The 16,492-nt window shown below is 38.5% G+C and overlaps 1 pseudogene across 1 annotated transcript in view; it reads right to left on the minus strand.

Annotated features, from left to right (window-relative positions):
- Window positions 1-16,492, minus strand: part of LOC143235100 (glutamate receptor-interacting protein 2-like) — a 55,215-nt pseudogene that overhangs the window by 24,145 nt on the left and 14,578 nt on the right. Inside the window, exons 2-3 of the transcript XR_013018916.1 lie at window positions 5,175-5,258; window positions 1,670-1,741 (exon numbers count right to left, since the gene is read on the minus strand). The product of XR_013018916.1 is annotated as a glutamate receptor-interacting protein 2-like (transcript). The remainder of the gene's footprint in view (window positions 1-1,669; window positions 1,742-5,174; window positions 5,259-16,492) is intronic.

The raw sequence follows: 16,492 nt of genomic DNA on the forward strand, positions 1-16,492 counted from the left end.
TAAATGATATAAGACGAGTTTATTATAAATAAAAGCTGAAAAAATATGTCATCAATATGTCTAGATCTTTCAGCAGGTTTACTTGGTAAACCTATTTTCTTTGAAGGTGAAAAACATTACTTACAATTCAGTTTCATATATAACTACAATCGAAATCCCACCACGGTTATCGGAACCTGGTTTTCAGAGTTACAAGCCTACAGACTTACCACTGAACTACTAGGGGCTTTTTACATTTTGGAAAACTGTTAGTAATGTAAAGTTCAAATGGACATTTGTTGATGGTTTTATACTTAAGTACTTAAAGAACTATTTACTGCAAAATACATTAGAAATCGGCCATTTTAAAGCAGAGAGGTTCATAAATAAATTAGTTTCTCGACAAAAGATTATAATAATAATTCTACAAGTAAAACTGATGTTATTTGAAAACAAATAATACACTAGTGGTATATTATATAATCACCATTAATCCTAAAACAGAGGACTCCAGGAATGTCATGGGCCCATCAAGAACTGGGAAAGTCAAAGAAGAAACAAGAAATGTATTTCCAAAAAGTTAACTCCGTTCCAAGTTTTGTCCAAAGTTAGAACAACAACGCACAGGGTTAACAAGTTTCCCTTAACTGACTAGAAAGTATGTGTATTAGGACGATAGATCAGATACTAGAACGACATGTCACACGCCGTTTATCACTGGTCAGAATGCACATATTGTAAAAGCGAGAAAACAGGTGACACGTTTATCACCAACGTCTGGTTTACTACCAGAAATAACTGATATCTATTCAATTTTGACATTCTCGTGAACAATCCCTGAGCGCTGGAAAACTTTGTTCATGAAACGTTAAAAAAATAGAGTGCTTTGTTCTCGTACATCGACAAAATAAATTGCTTGATCTTCTAAGTTATTGTTTTCAAAAAATATGTTTCATAAAGTTTTCAAACAATAAATGTTTCCTCAACTAAAAGTCGAATATCGTGCTAAATTAAACCGTGTATCGATCAGACAGTATTTGCGACTAGAAATTTATATAGCTTTAACGAACAGTATTTAGTTCTAACTAAAATTATTTCCCACGGTGGGTTAGCTGTAATCTTATGCACCTACGTTACTAAGATCCTAGGTTCGATTTCCCATGGCAGACAGAATGTAGATATTTCACTTTGTACCTAATAACGAGTACTCTACATTTTAGAAAATAAAACATTTGGGGCAGCCTAACTGAGTAATGAAAAACTCTGTTACACAATGTACGACGTTTCAGCAATATTTTGTCGTCCTCAGGTACAAGTAGTTTATATACGTGAGTAGGTATGTGCAGTTAGAACAAAGAGGTCACATGACCGAATATTGCTTAACAGTCTAGAATATATATCTTAATACCCCCCGAGTGATGTTTGTTTTGATTTTTGCGCAAAGCTACGCTAGGGCTACCTGCGCTAACCGTCCCTAATTCAGCAGTGTAAGACTAGAAGAAAGGTAGTTAGTCATCACCTTTCCATCACCAACTCATGGGTTACTCTTTTAACAACAAATATTGAGATTCAACGTCATATTATAATTCCCCCACGACTGAAGGGGTAGGCACGTTTAGCAACGCGTTTCGATTCCACGGATGCAGTTTGCAAGTCGAGCGTTTGACCACCAGGTCAAAGATCAACATACCTGTGATAATTAGTCCTAGTGTTGCTCCTTCCTTTTTCTCCAGCTCTACCTTCGATGTTCCTCTTTTATCTTCTGTTAAGGGGGAAAAAAAATAATTAAAAGTTATATATACACACTGATGGCCAAAATTTTAAAGCCAATGAACATAAAGAAAAAATATGCATTTTGTGTAGTTAGACTCAACCACTTATATTTGAGTAAAGCTTCGAAGTATGAAAATAAGAAAAGGGAAAATAAAAATAAAAACCTTTTTGGCATTTAATAGGGAAAATGTGAACACTATGAAATTAGCCTAAATACTAGCTGGTCAAAAGTTTAAGACCATACTGGAAAGTTTGTTTGTTTGTTTTTCTTATAGCAAAGCCACATCGGGCTATCTGCTCAGCCCACCGAGGGGAATCGAACCCCTGATTTTAGCGTTGTAAATCCGTACCGCTGTACTAGAGGGGGGCCCATACTGAAAAGAAGCATTAATTGGTAAACGCGTAATGAAATTTATCATTTGTGTTCAAGCATTAGCGTTGTCAACATCTCCCACTGACATCTTCTGTGTTACATTGGGTAAAAACATGGCAAAGGCTAAAAAGTTGACAGAATTTGAACGTGGCTGAATTGTCGAGCTGCAAAAGCAACGTCTCTCTCAACGTGCCATCGCTGGTGAAATTGGGCGTAGTAAAACTGCTGTTGCAAATTTCTTAAAAAGACCCTAAGGGACATGGAACGAGAATTTCAAGTGGTCGGCCCAAGAAAATTTCGCTAGCGTTGAGCAGGAGAATTCGACGGGTTGTCCGGCAAGACACCAGCCGATCGCCGAACCAGATTAAGGCCCTTACGGACGCAGAATGCAGCTCAAGAACAATAAGACGGCATCTACGAGAGAAAGGCTTTTAAAACCGTAAACGTCTTCAAAGGCCACGCCTCCTTCCACACCATGAAACAGGTCTCTTAAACTTTGCTGAGAAGCACCAAACATGAGACGTAGAAAAATGGAGAAAGGATTTGTTTTCTGATGAGAAACAATTTAACCTGGATGGTCCAGATGGCTTCCAACGTTACTGGCACGATAAGGATATCCCACCGGAGACATTTTGTACACGACCCAGTGGAGGAGGTTCCATCATGATCTGGGATGCTATCTCCTTCCATGGAACAATGGAGCTTTAGGTTATACAGGGGCATCAAACAGCAGCTGGCTACATTGGCATGTTGGAGAGAGCATCCTTATTGACTGAAGGTCCTCGCATGTGTGGAAATGATTAGATCTTTCAGCAGGACAAAGGACTTTTTCCTGGCGAATAACGTGATTCTTTTGGTCTATCCAGCGTTTTCGCCCGAACTGAACCCCATTGAAAATGTTTGGGGGAGGATGGCAAGGGAAGTTTATAGAAATGGACGTCAGTTCCAAACAGTGCATGATCTTCGTGAAGCCATCTTTACCACTTAAAATAACATTCCAGCCAGCCTTCTGCAAATGCTTATATCGACCATGTCAAAGCGAATGTTTGCAGTTATTCGCAATGACGGCCGTGCATCTCACTACTGAGACCTCTTGTTGGGCATTTCCTACCCTGTTTAGGACTTCTTTTTGGTGTAGTCTTAAACTTTTGACCAGCTAGTATTTAAGCTAATTTCATAGTATTCACATTTTCCCTATTAAATGCTAGAAAGTTTTTTATTTTTATTTTCCCTTTTTTTATTTTTATCTTTCGAAGCTCTACTCAAATAAGTGGCCGAGTCTAACAATGCAAAATGTATATTTTTTCTTTATGTTCATTGGCCTTAAGATTTTGGCCAGCAATGTGTGTGTGTGTGTGTGTGTGTGTGTGTGTGTATAGACAACCAATCACAAACATATATGTCGATAAATATAAACCTATAAACATCTTTCCTCTACCGAAAAGAAAGAGAGAAATTTCAAATTTAAGGACTCTAAGAGTTCGTAATTTCGAATAATTCAAAATTGACTCAATTAACAAAACACATAGGATAAAGAGACATATTTTACTGTAAAATGTAAGTACAAATATTATAATAATGGTGGAGACATCTGCAGAAAACACACCGAGACCAGTGAAGATTAACCAGGTGGTTAAGGCACTCGACTCGTAATCTAAAGATCGCGGGTTTGAATTCCTGTCACACCAAACATGTTCGCCCTTTCAGCTGTGAGGGCGTTATAATTTTACGATCAATCCCACCATTCGTTGGTAAAAGAGTAGCCCGAGAGTTGGCAGTGGGTGGTGATGACTAGCTGCCTTCACTTTAGTCTTACACTGCTAAATTAGGGACGGCTAGCGCACATAGCCCTCGTGTAGCTTTGCGCGAAATTCAGAAACAAACAAACCGGTGGGGATACTCTGTTTATCAGATTAAATCTTCATTCATAAAAAATTAGAAACTTAACTTTCATGTATTTGTATCTAAAGAAAGATACTAAGGCTATCTGTGGACGTTCCTAATTTTGAACTACAGACCAGAAGGAAGGTAGTAGCCAACCAACAGCATCCTAACATCCACTATCCGCTAGGGGATTGACTGTCTCTTTTATAACGCACCCACAGCTTAAAGTCCAGGGAATATTTTACGACAATGCAAGAATTCGAACCCGGCTCGCCAAATCCAAAATTTAATAAAATTCCACCAAGGGCCAACCCGCTCCTAAAATTTAACTTAAAATTATAAGCATACATAGGGAGATTAATCACTGTGACAAGGTAGTTTTCATGATGGACATAAATATATTTGTGTGTGTGTGCGTTTCCGAATGTATAATATTAATATCTGCAAAACAAAAATACGGTTGGAATTTTAGTTGATTTAAAACCAGAGGTGTTCAAAGTTCTCTTTTCGACCCACTCTTGGTAATGCTTTATTAGAAACTTTTCATGAAAAAGGAAGGGCACGTGGAAATGGACGTAAAATTAATACGGGTGATTTTAATTAACTCGTGAATGCCTCAAACAATCAGAAAAAGTTGAATTAATAACAGTGAGAAATTCAGACATCGTAGCTTCTTAAGAGAGACGGCCCCTGTGGTCTTTCAAGGACAAAAGGGATCTATAAATCCAGTGCCAACAAATTTTGCTGTGTGGAAAAAATGGGAGTGCTTCAAGAAAACCCACTTTAACTCATCAAGCGCCGAAATGCTTACCTCACTAGTAAATTAATATTTTAATATTTTTTGATACGTTTCAAACAGTCAGATCAGATACATCTAATGGTCGAGAATTTTTACCTTTGAACACAGGGATGTATAGCCAAGTTAGCAGCGCCTACTGTTGATATAGTTGTTACGAGACTAAATGTCAAAATTATAAAGTCCCCACAGCTGGAATATAGAGATTGTTCAACAGTATGCTGAGATAAAATAAAAAACTGTCGAACATATTAGTAAACCTAATTTAACTTATTTAAACTGTATTAATTTTAAAAAGCGTCATTCCATACTATATACGGCGATTTAACTCTTCTAATCTATAAGATAAATAGTATTTTGGAAACTTACCACTAATAACGCTTAACCTTTTATTTTGTTCCACAGCTAGTCGATGTGGCTCCATCTGGTGTCCAGAGTTACTGCCATCTTCGCCTTAGAGACACAGACATTAATTATTCGTGTACATTTAATCTCAGTTAATTCCAACACTGACCTTTTAAAAATTCGAGTGAGAAAACTTGTAATTATTATGCAACCTCCAACATCAATATCATATGACGATGACTTAGTCCATACTTGTATGAATCGTATTTGTAACATAATCAAACACTAACACTACAATAGGAAACACTAACTTTAATTATCCCTAATAACGGCCCAGAGATACAAATAGAAGAAACAATCACCGTACAAGAAGGTCGTTCTTCATTTAGGTGAGACATGTGTTGAAACGAACACCCGGATCAAGGTACGCTCGGTTTTTGTCACTTTTGCTAAGCATACAGAGCAGCCAATAAATCATCAATTTAAGTGTTTTAAGCAATTGTGTTACATCAGCTTACTTTGGTGTTTGTCATGTAGACGAATATAAAAACAATTTCACTTTGTGAGGTTTGTACAACATCTTTTATTAAAACAATGGGAAGGCGTGGGTGGACAACAAACGTGTCCTTGCTTTTATACAAGACACCTAGACCGCCACACGAAGACTTTCAGCGAAGTCTAGCTGACAACATACGTGTGGGATCAAACAAGCCATAAACTGGCATGCAATCTCTATGAAGTTTTCAGCTAGATCCTCTATTCTTTCGCCGCCTATTCATTATCATTTTGAGCTTCTTTGGGCCTGGTGTGTCATGTACAACGATTATAGAAGAGGACTCGTGAGTGCTCGTGAACATTTTTGTTACAACAACGAGAAGCAGGCACGTCTTTAGTTCAGGTTGCGCTGACTTGGCATCCTTTCCGAAAGCAAAAATAGCCGAGAAGAGTCGCAGACTGAAGCAGAACGGTAACAAGGACTAGGACTCATTATACTTACAAAGCCGCCTCACTGTCGTAGGACTGTATGTCCTTATATAAATATATGTATAAAAAATATACGCTGTTATTAACTGCTTTTGAAAATTAATAAGAGTATTTTAATAAATTTTTCTACTAACCGAGAAATTTATATGATATATACATATGAACCTAACTCTTGGTGAAAGAACTCTGATAAGAGAGTTTACGTAATTTGTACGGTACATTAATGCCATTTTGAAATTTAAGTATTCGGATAAGATAAGCTAAATCCGGCTTTAAAATGTGGATAAGCCAAATATAACCAGAAAGAGGAATACACCAAATCCATCCATATAAAAGCGTAAAATAAAGTAAATCCGACTATAAACAGCTTCCCACCACTTCAGCGATAAGTTTGAGAGCTTATAACACTGAAAATTGGGTTACTATACCTGTGGCGAGTACAGCACAAATAGCCCATTCTGTAGCTTAACAACAAACAAAAATGCCAAAAATATAAAATAACCTTATTACAGCTATAAATGCAAGAATAAATTAAAGTCGGGTATATAAGGATAGGGTAAGGTAAACCTGGCAATAATAATGGAAAATAGTAAACTAAATTACAAGGCTAAAAGAAGCTAAATTACAATGGGAAAACAGCTGATTTAAATTTAGCTTTAATCACAGAAGAAGGTAAAATCCAGGCAGAAATACTAAAATATTAAACCCGGCTAAAAAGGACAGAATAAGTTGGATCTAAAAGTGTAAAGTTTCTTTGTTTTTGGTTTTTTTAATTTTGCGCAAAGCAACACGAGTGCTATCTGCGCTAGCGGTCCCTAATTTAGCAGTGTAAGACTAGAGGAAAGGCAGTTAGTCATCACCATCCACCGCCAACTCTTGGGCTACTCTTTTACCAACGACTAGTGGGATTGGTCGTAACATTATAAAGCCCCCACAGATGAAAGGGCGAGCATGTTTGGTGTTACGGGGATTCGAACCCGCGACCCTCGGATTACGAGTCGAGTGCCTTAGCCACCTGGCCAAAAGTGTAAAGTACTTATGTACGGAAATACATTATGCTAATATGAGAGTAAATTGACCAACAACACTTTATAAGCATAATGATATATTTTTAGATAAAGAATATACTTTTTGTTTCAACAGAACGTTGATCTAACTTCTGAAAACAGACCACAGTTGAAACGTTTTACGTTATACACACAGGCATTTTTTATTATGTTTAAAAATTCGTTGTTAGTCAATCTGCTATTGAAGTAACTTAAACTTAGTTATTGAGACAGCAAAAACAAAATAAAATATTATGAAAAGGAATAAATATGAACAGAAGGTCAGAGCGATGAAAAGACATTTCGACTGACGTAAACAGCATGACCTCGGAGGCTGGGGGATCCATATCGCCTGATTTCTTCCAGGGACAAGTTATACCGTTATAGTTTACCAGATGGACAACTGTCATTAAGTTTTATTGCTACAAAAACAGTCCAACTCTAGGGAGAATATTTACATTATAAAACCTACAAAACTATTACCCCGCCATTTATATACATATATATTAACTATCACAAATAAAACAATTACAATTTTTAACCCGTGAATACAAATAAAAATGTTTCGTTATAAACTATTATATACATACATACAAGTAATCATTTTAGTTCGTGGTGATATTAATGCACTCCACAATAGGAGTAAGGTATATTTACATGTCCTTTTAACAACGGTAAAAACATAAAACAAGTGAACGAAGTACGTATTGAGAAATTCAATGAATAAACGTAGTACAGGCAATACATCACAAAATTAAGTTACTCATGGTATTGTATTAATGGATCTGCAGAACTTTGTACGAAACTAAAAAATATAGATTTTGTGAAATGTAAATTATCAACAAACTTGGATTTTTTTTTCATGTAATACAGTGAAATGTTTTATTTAACAAAGAGACTATTTTAAATTACGCATAAATAAAAATAAACCGATTTTCTCAAAATAGCAAAACTGGACTTTGGTGTTTTGCATATAAATTCTTCATATTTAACATTAAAATATGATTATGAACATTTACATATATACAGTTTTATCCATTCTCTACTGTATCACATTTACTTATTTTCATTTTACTACTTTTCTGAAAAAAACACTACACCTGTGTACCTTATCTCCATATCTTTAATTTATGATAACTAAACACAACAGTGGGAGGTCAGAACATATTAGCTTCCTTCCCTCAATTGTCTTATTCACTGTTAAATGAAAGCAAAATCTTAAAAAGTTATATGGTGTGGATGTTTATGTTTTATGAAAAGAGGGACGAGGGATGTCGTTATTTTTAGTATTTTGTTCCTTGGACAAGTTTTTCTTTACTTACACAACAATTCAGAAAATAACAGTTACGATTTAACATACAAGTTATGTTAAGCTTGATTACCAATCGCGATTTAACATACTCTACAGAGATTCACTCAAAAAGCACTAAACTCCTACAAGAGAGACGTTAATTCTCGACTAATATGGTTACTGTTTGTGCACGCCACTTCTCTAAAACTATATTTACTGATTTCGCATTTTTACTTCTCGATAAGTGTGGCTATTGATTTCACATTTGTGGAATAAAATACTATAATTACTAAATCTATTTATACAACATTTGAATCATATTTAGTGTATATTATTTACTGGGTTAGATTTTAACTACAATAATCCACACTTCAGTATTTGAATACTAACACTTTTTACTTCAATTCCATTAATTTTTTTTAACTACCATAATGAATGCTGAGGTATGGTGCAGTAAAACTTATTTTATTGCGTTGATACAAATTAGGTTACTGCTATAACCATCCGCAACTAGATTGGGTTACTATGATAAACAATAAGTATACATTGATACTGTAATAGATTTACTGTTATACATTTATTTTAATACCTGCATTTGTTTCAATATGATGCGTGTGACGTATATTGTTGGATGAGTATTACGCAAGTCCTGCTTGTTTACTAAATTTGTAGAAGATTCTCGAGAGTAAAAATCAACAATACATGTTTTACGAAAACACTAGCGTATTTTCGAATATGGTTGAACTTTCGAGAATCGCGTCTAATGAGCATACAAGAGTCAGCCATTGCAAAACGCCGAGAGACAGTAATAAAATATTGTTGGTCAGCTACAGTCAGTATACTATAAGCCTCGACGCTACAATTGTGATTAACGATTATTAATCGGAAAACTACAGAATTTAACCAGGAACATTTATAAATTTCGAATGTTACAAAGCGTTCAACTTCAGTAGATTAACTTCGGACGTTAGCATTTCTACGAGAACATTAAATATCTCTTTCAGTAAAAAATCAGCTTATAAGCGATGTGATGCTAGCCAAGAATGATTGATTGATTGATTGATTTAGTGTTTTATGGCACAAAGCAGCTAGGCTATCTGCGCCAAACGTCCGGTAAAAAGGTAAAAATAAATTAAATGTAGTAAAATACAGAAAAGGAAATGAAGATAAAACAAAACATAATTGAAAAACAGAAAAAGCATAAAACCAATGTTGACACCTAGTTTACAATGGTAAGAGAGAAAGCAGAGTAAAAGAAGTTGTAAAGTACTTACTCCAGCAAAATGGTAATGATCATAACCCACCAGGAAGACTAACAGGTAAGTTCAAGAACCACCGTCAGCCACCTGAAGTTGGCCTTTCCAGTCCTGGTTCCGGGTAATGTGTCATAGCAGCCATTATCAAAATGTAAAATAATAGAAGGTTTAAAAGACACAGCAAAATCGTAATAATGAGTAGTCAAATGTCCAGTAAAAAGGTAAAAGTAAAGTAAATGTAGTAAAATTTGTAAAAGTAAACGAAGGTAAAAACAAAACAGCAATTAAAAACAGAAAACTGCATACAACCGATGTTGACATCCAATCTATAAAGTTGTAAAGAACTTCTGTAGCAGAATGGTAATGATCATAACCCGCCAGGAAGACTAACAGGCAAGTGCCAGAACCACCGTCAGTCACCTGAAGTTGGTCTTTCCAGTCCTGGTTCCGGGTTATGTGTCATTATGGTCAATACCAAAGGGTAAAGTAATAAAAGTTTAAAAGACATGCAGCAAAATTGGAATAACAACTCGCCAGGACGACTAACAGGTAGTTCAAACAGCATCGTTAGTCACCTGAAGTTGGCCTTTCCAGTCCTGGTGTCGAGTTATTTAATGTTCTGGCCATTTTTCAATGTCAAATTGAACTAGAGAGAATGAAACTGTGAAAAGGGAACCACCATTAATAAGGTGTAATGAATAAATATCCAACACTTAAATGAGATTAAAAAGATTAATGGCCATTAAAAAACTAAAATCTTTATCAAGGTGGACAGTATCACCATCACCAATAATACTGTCCAATGTTACAGATAAACCCTGGGAAAAAAAACATGTTTAAAATGGTGCCGTCGTTGAGAATCGTAACGATGGCAAGAAAGTAAAATGTGGATGATAGTGATTTGAGTGTTAAACAAACTACACACTGGTGCATCAGTTCCAGATAAAAGAAAACGATGAGTTAAAAAACTGACCAATGCATAGTCTAGTTAGAACAACATCCTCCTTCCGAACCTTATGGAAGCTAGATGGCCAAAGCCCAATACAGGGTTTTATTTGAAAAAGCTTGTGTTGCGTTGCTCACTCCAAGTAGACTGCCAGCTGGCACGGAGCCAAGCCTTGAATACAGGACCATAGTCAATGTACGGAATAGGCACAGTGGTGATAGTGCCGGAGAAGATAGATTTAGCTGCCGTGTCTGCAAGCTCGTTCCCGCGAATACCAACGTGGCCTGGTATCCAGGAAAACTAGATAGAAGTAGCAGTTAATGAGAAATGGGCCAGTCGGTTTTGAATATCAGCAAGAACAGGATGTGAGCCAATGTTTGGCGATTCCAAGGCAAGTATAGAACTAAGCGAATAAATAGTGCAGTTGGAGTACTGCTCAGCTTCAATGTGATCCAAGACAAGAGATATGGCATACAGTTCAGCAGTGAATACAAAAGCTGTAGAGGGGATTCTGCGTGCAATCACCGAACTGCAGCAAACCATAGCAGAGCACACTGAATTACCTGATTTGGAACCATCTGTATAAATGGGAACGGAATGATTGTTTGAAAGATGTTCATTAAATAAATGACGGTACTTCCAATCTGGAGTATCTGCCCGTTTCAGATGACTGAAAGAAAGGTCACATTTGGGGGCTGTAATAAGCCATGGTTGGATGGGCTGACCTGTGGAATCTACAATGTTATCCAAGGACAGACCCAAGTCATCCAATTGCACCTGGATGCGAAGGCCAAACGGAGCAATGGCAGATCGTCTGTTCTGAAAAAGTACGGCCCACTGAGGAAGGAAAACACATCCCCAGGTGGGATGCTTTAGTAAGGAACGAAGTTTCGAAGAATATAGTGAAGATAGTTGCAAACGGCAAAGGTGCAGAGAAGGTTCATGAAGTCAACGTATAAGCTTTGAACTGGAGAGGTGCGGAAAGCCCCAGTGCAGAGTCGAAGTCCTTGGTGATGAATGGGGTCTAGCAACTTTAAGGCTGAGGGTCTGGCAGAGCCATAGACCATTGATCCATAGTCGAGTTTTGATCGAATAAGAGCACGATATACCTTTAACATAGAACACCGATCTGCTCCCCAACTGGTAGTAGAGAGAACACAGAGGATGTTCAGTGCTCTTGTACATTTGACCCGTAGCTGCTTTAAGTGTGGTATAAAAGTCAGCTTACGGTTAAAGATAAGCCCCAAGAACTTGGTCTCAGGGACCATTGGCAGCGAAACTTCACCGATATAAAGTTCAGGATCAGGGTGAATGCCCCATTGGCGGCAAATGTGCATGCAAACGGTTTTAGAGAGAGAGAAATTAAAGCCGTTCGCCATAGTCCACTTCAGTACACGATTGATTGCTGCTCAATATATCTCATGTTCGACAACCGACATGAGATGTGAAAGTCGTCGACATACAGCCCATTCGCAATAGTGAGAGGGAGTTGTTCAGTGATGGCATTTATCTTTATACTGAGAAGTGTGACACTCAAAACACAGCCCTGAGGGACTCCAAGTTCCTGTACAAAAGAACGGGAAAGTGTCGAACCCACACGAACTTGAAATCTCCTGTCCATTAAAATTTGTTTAATAAACATGGGTAAATGGCCACGTAATCCATATGTATGGAGGTCTCGCAAAACGCCATACCTCCATGTTGTGTCATAAGCCTTCTCAATGTCAAAGAATATTGATACAAGATGTTGGCGTTTGAGAAAGGCTTCTCTGATTGATGTTTCAAGTCGAATTAGGTGGTCTGTGGTGAAGTGCTGTCGTCAGAACCTACACTTGGTGGGCAAGAGAAGGTTGTTTGATTCGAGGAACCAAACAAGACGAGCATTAACCATCCTTTCTAAGGTCTTACAGAGACAGCTCGTCAAAGCAGTTGGACGGTAGTTTGAAGGAATCTTGGGATCTTTCCCTGGCTTAGAGAAAGGTAAAATAATAGCCTGGCGCCAGGCATCAGGAATAACATTCTCCTGACAGATCCAGTTAAAGACAATTAGGACATCAAGAGAAGCATGAGATAGATGGTGCAGCATGTCATAGTGTACATCATCAAGTCCAACAGATGTACTGCCAGACCGATGAAGGGCCATTTTCAGTTTCACCAGTGTAAAGGGACAATTATAGTCAAAGAGACAGTCAGTTCGAAAGGAAAGAGGTGAACGCTCTGCCCGAGTCTTGATGGCCAAGAAGGTGGAGGAACAAGCAGAAGTGCTAAATACTTGGCAAAAACTTTCACCTAGAGTATCAGCGATGCTCCGGATATCAGCCACCTCCTGACCATCAGAGAGTAAGATCGAGAAGGGGACAGAATTGTAGTGCCCACTGACCTTTCGAATCGTGTCCCATATGACCTTGGAACTGGTGGTAAAAGATATGCTAGTTGTAAACGTAATCCAAGATTCCTTCAGGATTTGACGTCTTACCCACCTAGCATGTGCACGGGTCCGTTGGAAAGCGACGCGGTTCGAAAGTGTGGGATATCTACGAAACGTATCCCAGGCCCGTTTTTGGGCCTTCCGTGCTTAGTGGCAAGCAGGATTCCACCACGGACAAGGATATCGTGGAAAACGTGTCGAGGTTTTAGGAATACACTGAGCAGCTGCTTGTATAATACAGCAAGTTACCGCTGCCACACAGTCGTCTATTGATGGCTGATTCACGATGGCAGGATCAAGTTCTGCGAGAACAGTGAAAGTGGACCAGTCTACCTGATCTAGCTTCCACCGGGGCACGCGAGTAGGGTGGCATTGACCACGGCCAGTCTCTCTCAAAAGTATAGGAAAATGATCACTGCCTAGTAGATAATTGTCAACCCTCCATGAAAAATGGGAGAATAATGAAGGGGAGCAAGCTGAGAGATCAATAGCGGTAAAGGACTGACTAGGTGCATGAAAATAAGTGGAAGAACCAGTAGTAAAAAGAGAAAGACTGTGATCAGAGAGCATACGCTCTACAGAGCGACCCCTCCCTTCAATAACAGCATTTCCCCAGAGGGGATGATGTCCATTAAAGTCCCCCAGGAGTAGAAAGGGAGACGGCAACTGTTCAATTAGAGCAAGGTCTGATTGATTATGTCTCTCCAGGGGACAGGTAGAGAGAACAAACAGTGATGGTATGACCCAAGGAAACACGGATGGCTACGGCCTCCAAGGGTGTGTTGAGTGACAAAGACAGGGTGGGCACATGCTGATCAACCAATAGTGCCACCCCTCCATGTACTCGTCCATCACACAGCCTGTCATTTCTGTACAGAGAAAACTGCCGAATGGTGACTGTATCGGCAGGTTTTAGAAATGTTTCTTGTAAGGAAAGACATACAAGATGGTAGGAAGCAATCAGTGTTTTGATATCATCCAGATTAGAACGTAAACCTCGACAGTTCCATTGTATCAAGGTGGCCATTTTTAATGACGGGTAGGCGAAGTGGCTGGAGAACCCTTCTGTTTACGACCACGTCTTTTTTCCTTACTGTCATTAGTCGGAGGAGGTCTATCAACCTTCATGGATCATGTCCTGGGTCGATTGGGCAGGTCTTTTTTATTGGAAGGGGATTACAGTGACTGGGGACGCGAACGAATGATTGCTTTGCCTCTTGGGGTGGGAAAAAAAGATGTATCAGAAGAAATGCCTGTATTTGAAACTGAAGGATATGGATCTTGAGGTTTGTTAGAATGTATGGGAGGAACAGAGATGGGTGTGGAAGTCGATTCATCAACCTTTTTAAACATGGGAGTCAAAAGGCTTTTCATTTGTTGTGAAAACGATTCTCTTGGAGGTACAGAGAGATCTGTCTGCACTCCCATTGTAGTTGTGGAACGAAGTGCAGCAGCATATGTCCGAGATGGAGTGGCGGGCAGCAATTTCCGAGCCTCAGGATAACTAATGTTATCAGTCGTTTTCAAACGCTGCACTTCTTTTTTCCTCCAACCATTTTGGGCAGGAACGAAAGCAGGAAGGGTGAGAACCATTGCAATTGACGCAATGTGGGTCCATGTCACATTGATAGGCATCGTGGTCCTTGCCACCACAACAAGCACATGTCAGGGAACCACGACATGATGTCTTTGAGTGGCCGAATCTCTGACATTGCAAACATCGGAGAGGGTTGGAATGTACAGCCGTACCCTGCAAATTAGATAACATGCCTTGATAGTGGCAGGTGCACGTGATGATGTAAATGTCAAAACGAGGGTATTTGTTGGCAGTGTAACTCCATCTTTGCGAGTGGAGATGCGCCTCACTGCAGAAACTCCTTGAGTGGAGAGACCAGCGAGAATCTCTGACTCGGGGACATTCTTCAAATCCCTCTCAACAATACCTCCTCGTGATGAATTCAAGGTAGCATGAGGGGTAACCTTAATAGGTATATCCCCAATTGCTGTTGAATTCAAGAGGAGTTTACTGTGGTGGGCTGTGGATGTTTCAACTAATATGTCTCCAGACCGAAGCTTCTTTACTGACTTTGGAGAGCCAGCAAGACCCTCTAGTCCCTTCTAAATAAAAAAGGGGGACAATTGCCCTAAAGGTATTTCTGAAAGAGAATGTAATATAAGAAAATGAGGTACGTGTGTTACAGATGTTGAAGATTGCTGCTCAGAGTCTTCAAGACGTGGTCGCTTACCTATAGACTGTTTTTTCACTATTTTATTTAAATTTTTATTGGAGGATCCATAGGAAAAAAAAGAAAAATTTCAGTACCCACTGACCCAACCCACCATGGAGCCCTACGAGGGGACGCACTACAATGTCATGCAAGGACAATGCAGCAACACCAGGGTTTCGTGAGCACTTTACCCAAATACTAGCATCAGGTACAATGTCCACAACACCGTTGAAAACTTCCAACACTGGTACTTGGTTGACTCTAGCCCAAGTGGACCAGCCGATTGACCCAAGGAAGGCCACCCAAAGGCCGCCCGTCTACAGGAATTCAAGGCCAAAGGTCCCCTCACCACGTACAAGAATCCACACCGAGGGGCTAGCCAAGAAAAGCCAGTTAGCCAGCTTAAGAGAAATTTAACTATATCAATTCAGAATTAATTCAGTCGTCGTGGACCCGGACCGTCGATAAAATATCCAGTTTTTGACCAGATAGAAAACTCAATATAGTTTTTAAGCTTGTAAAACTCTTGTATATGAACCAATATTTGTAATAACCGTTATTATAAATTGTATTGTTGTTTGTATACTAAATTATATTTGTGTTAAGAAAGAAAATTGTGTCTATCAATCTTGTTGGCAAATATTATAAATTTGATACAGATCGAAATTCAATTAACTTCTAAATTAAACTTAAAATTTCCAGTTATTTGAAATTGTAATATGTAATGTACATAATATAATAAATCGGAGACTTGTCCGAGATAAATTATAATACGTAATTAGATTGGGTTACTACGATAAACAATAGCTATACATTGATACACATTAGGTTACTTGTATAACCATCTGTAACTAGACTAGGTTATTACGATAACCAATATCTATACACTGATATACTTTAGGTTACTGCTATAACAACACAGAACTAAATAAAGTTACTATGATAAACAACAGCTATACATTGATACACATTACGTTACTGGTATTTGTATTTTTGGCAGTTACTGACGCTACCATGTGCTATTTCTAATTTGAACTACTGACCAGAGGGGAAAGGCAGCCAGTCAGCAGCACCATACCACCCATCATCCGCACTATAAGATTGACTATCACTCTTAGTATACTCAAAACTATTAAAGAGAAGGGAATATTGCACAATATCGC

The sequence above is a fragment of the Tachypleus tridentatus genome, chromosome 12 (genome assembly GCF_004210375.1).
Source record: "Tachypleus tridentatus isolate NWPU-2018 chromosome 12, ASM421037v1, whole genome shotgun sequence".
Classification (NCBI taxonomy): Eukaryota; Metazoa; Arthropoda; class Merostomata; order Xiphosura; family Limulidae; genus Tachypleus; species Tachypleus tridentatus.